The 4362-nt window shown below is 46.2% G+C and overlaps 1 non-coding gene across 1 annotated transcript; it reads right to left on the reverse strand.

Moving 5' to 3' along the window:
• Positions 1–3913: 3913 nt before the first annotated feature.
• Positions 3914–3987, reverse strand: Trnat-agu (transfer RNA threonine (anticodon AGU)). Its single transcript has one exon. It is a non-coding gene; the product is annotated as a tRNA-Thr (tRNA).
• Between the last annotated feature and the right edge of the window lie 375 nt (positions 3988–4362).

Consider the following 4362-nt stretch of genomic DNA (forward strand, 5'->3'; position numbering starts at 1 on the left):
ATTGGGCTGAAACGTATGGATTTACCAAAACGCCGAAGTTGGAAAATGATTTTCTCAAAGGCCGTTTTAATTTTTTTTAACTCCCTCTGATTGAAGTCAAGGACGTCGTCCCACCTTCTGCAGAAAAAAAAAACGTTGCATATTTTGGTTGCTAACAAGTTATAGTGCGTCAAATGTGACATGCCTGCCTAGCGGCCGCGTCGTTCGTTATGGGCTGAATCGGATAAGATGCTAAAAATACTTGTACGTGACCATAATCACAAATCAGCAGCTCCACACCAACAAATGCGCAGCCCGGTGTCATGGTTTAAGCAAGCTTTGTCTTGGCATCAGCCGCCTGACAAACCCGCAGCAGCGGCCGCTCGTGCTGCTGGCACTCACATTACATGAGTGCCGCGTCGACTGCGGATGAGCTCCGCTTGCCGCGCCAAACTACGCTCAGTGGACGAACAAGCAGAGGAAGGGATCAGTGCGAAAGTTAAAGGCCGTTAAGTGCCAAAATGTCATAATATGCAACGAAAACTCTGCCGTCGATTTCCCATGAGCGCCTCCAGTAGTGCGCTCATGTGTTGCTTTCTCATCTTCGGAGGGCCTAAATATAATTAGGTTCATTCTAGGGCACATATGACACAAAAGAAGCCATTGACATCTAAAAGAAAGCTGTCATACGTGCTTCCGATGGTCGAGCAACTGAAACTGCAGTTGTCTCTGTGCCAGAACACTTGTGTCAGCCGGCTGTGAAAAGAAAGTGTCCAAGTCATTTGCTTCATTAAAGAACCGCTTTACAATACTGTATTGGTTGTGCGTCCGCAGATAGAATTCGACGCAAGTCGAGCGTTTATCACGATATTTGCGGCTTCGGGGATAACAGCAGGGAAAAAATACATGCGTGGTGTATAGAAGGCGCTCACTGGAAATTGCCGGCAGAGTTTTCGTTGCACATTATGACATTTGCTGGCACTAACAGCCGTTAACCTTCACAGTGATGCATCCATTCTCTCGTTTGTCCTCTGGGCGTACTTTGGCGCGCAAGCGGCGCTCATCCGCAGTCGAAGCGGCACTCATGTAATGTGAGTGCCCGCAGCATCGAGCGGCCGCTGCTGCGGGTTTGTCAAGCGGCTGATCGCAGACAAAGCTTGCTGAACCATGACACCTGGCTGCGCATTTGTTGGTGTGGAGCTTCTGATTTGTGATGCCACGTACAAGTATTTCGAACAATTATATCCGAGTTTCACATAACGACGACCGCGGCCGCTAGGCTGGCATGATCACATTTGACGCACTATAACTTGTTAGCAACCAAAATAATGCAACGTTTTTTTCCTGCAGAATGGTAGACACGTCCTTGACTTCAATCAAGGGATTTAAAAAAATTAAAAAGGCCTTTTCCAGAAAATTATTTTCAAAGTTCGGCGTTTTTTCGTAAATCACTTACGTTTCAGCCGAATTATCGAGTGAAACGGAGTGCGATAAAACCTCGCAACTATCTCAAAGAGAGGCGAATGTATCAAAGTTAATATGTACCGATTTTTATTATCCTCACTTTAACATGCTTGCAGCAATAAATTCCTTAAGTACAGGTATTTCGTGCGATTTGCTAAGTTTGAGATATTTTTCTTCGAAAGTACTTCGACAAACAAAAAAAAAAATAGTAGACTCATAACATTGTATTTCACTTGTTCGTTAAGAGGAATAAATATTGTGACGAAGATGCACCGTTTTTTCCCACGGTGCGCTCAAAATTCAGAAATCGCGAAATTGACGGAAAAGTGCTCATTGCGGCCAGAATTTGTATATATTTTTTTTCGGGCGAACAATTTTTTTTCGCAAAACTAACTGCGAAACTATTGTTCTGGGTGTAATGCCTAGACCGACAGCAAATTTCATCAAAATCGGGTATGGTGACCGGGACCTCGTGTTCGATCTTATCTGGACACACCCAACGATTTTTTGAACGTCAACTCATGTTAATGAGTTGCTGCAGAAGCTATCGATATCTATCGAGTTCCTCCTCCGAGCCCCTGGTGGGCTATTCCTGCGATGAAAGACGGCCGGCGCCTTTTCTCTCCGGTTGAGGTGCGATAGTTGGCTGCCCTCTCACGCTTTTACTCGCTTAAGGCCTGACCAGATGTACGCGTTGCAGCGTGTCAGCACGTGACCTTCTGGCGCGGTGCCGCGCCCTCTCCCTATGGAGAGAGACGGCGCGCAACTTCGCGTAGCCGGCGCCGCGTCACGTGCTGACACGCTACAACGCGTACCTGTGGTCGGGCCTTTATAGAACATACGATTCCCGGGGCGATGTTATAACCTTTAAACTTTAAGTGTGTGAACGGGACGGCAAAAATGCGCCTGTTTTATCCATGTAATTGCTATTTGCTATCTTAATAGAACAGGGGCGCTGCTTCAGTGCCACGTCCTTAGGACCCGGGACTGTGTGTGTTGTTTCGGGATTTTTTCACCGTAATTACCAACACGTGCTTCATCTAATATGCCCCTAAAGTAATTAATGGGAGCTCGCAAAGTTTATCCAACGTGTTTCGCTAGTTTTTTTACGTGCATAGGGCCGGTCCTCTGGTCACCATGCATTAATGTGGTTTTGACAGCGATGAGTCATGTCGGCCAAAAAGGAAAGAAAAGCAATATTATCAGCTAGTACGTACCCTTGGCGAAAAAAAAAAAAAAAACCTAGGGCCATATTCTGAGACTATCACCTTCGGCGACGTTATCGGTTTGTGTGGTGTATACATTTTCACGTGTCCAATGAGTGAAGCGACTAGTTGTGTGCCTTTCCTCCCCTACCCAGTCACCGCATACTGGAAGCAACATTATGCTGATATTTCGAAATATGGATACGGTGTGTGATATCACGGGCCTATAAACACATCGGCGAACCAAGCGGTCCCGCGTACGAAACGTTCGCACGCTGGATGTGCAATGAGGTTACCAGACATGGCAAAACGACTCCTAAAATGTAATTAATTACATTAGCCATTACTCTTTTGAAGTTTTCGGAAACGTAAAGAACAGATTACAAAATTATAGCTGGCCGAAAGTACTGACATTACATTACTATTACTATTTAAAAGTACCCTATTTACTCGATTGAAACGGGACCGCAATTTTAACGCGAGAGGTGACTTTAGTTCCGTCAAGAAAAAGAAGATGAAGTGTTGCGCTGTTCAGTAGCAACATCAGCAACATGCTCCTACAATTCGAAGGGGTGGCCTTGGCCAGAAATATATTCTAGTACACTATAGCCAGAAATAGGGAAGTGTTTCCGGTCGGGCTCGCGCGTAATAAATCTGTCTATCTTGCTATAACCGTCATTCCCGGATGGCCGACTCATTCACGTCGAGGCTTTGGACAGCAAACTGAATTGCCGGTTTCTTCAGCCAATCAAAATAGCCACGCCTCTTGAAACGGGCGTCCTACTGAGCACTACACGTTGCCATCGCAAGGGGAGCCGAAGGGTAATAGAGGTGAGATTCTTGTAGGAAAATAACATAAGAGGGAAGGTGAGCAAAAACGTCAGGCGGCAACCAAAGCCACCGAGACCACCACACGCGACGACAAAATAGCAAACGCAAAGTGCACGCCGCCACCACAGCGCCGTTCCAGCCGTCAAAGAAGAAAAAAAGCTTGAACGAAGACAATAGTTATTGGCTTGTAGTGGATGTAAATTGCATTCGGCAGGCACACGTTGTTAGCCTACGTTGTGAAATGGTCAAAACGCTAGCCGTCAAATAGAACTGGTTGCGACATTGAACTATTCATAGCAGTTGAATTTCTGGTATTCATTACTGCCAAGTCTGGAAGCGTCGGCGCAGCCAGAAAGATCACTTTACAGCAGAGGCATCCATTGCAGTAAAATGCTGCGAGCCATTTAGAAAAAAAATCTAAAAGAAATGTGTCGAGGCACCGGTGAGATTCGAACTCACGATCTCCTGTTTACTAGACAGGCGCTTTAACCAACTAAGCCACGGCGCCGACGAAGGGAGGCCTTTTCAGCGTTGGTATCGGTCGCGAGCAGAATGCTGTCATTCACACATTGCAACTCCTCCGTTACCGGTCGAGGTATGTTGTGAAGCGAATAATTGCGGTCACGTACAAACCGGAAGACTGCTTGGCGACCGGAATAAGTGGCTGGCATGCGAAGCAAATGCACGAAACTGAAAGTATTATTGGCTGCACCGATGCTACGGCATCTGTACGCCCCAATGAGGGCCAAACTAACCCGGTGTTGGCTGCACCACGAAATACGGCTTTAGGCCCTTACCTACATTAAGTGCGAAGCATTTCTTCAGTAACCCAAAAGCACTTTGACTGTTTCTATCTACCTCTATCTATCTATCTATCTATCTA

Source organism: Rhipicephalus sanguineus, chromosome 6 (genome assembly GCF_013339695.2).
Source record: "Rhipicephalus sanguineus isolate Rsan-2018 chromosome 6, BIME_Rsan_1.4, whole genome shotgun sequence".
In the NCBI taxonomy this organism is placed as follows: domain Eukaryota; kingdom Metazoa; phylum Arthropoda; class Arachnida; order Ixodida; family Ixodidae; genus Rhipicephalus; species Rhipicephalus sanguineus.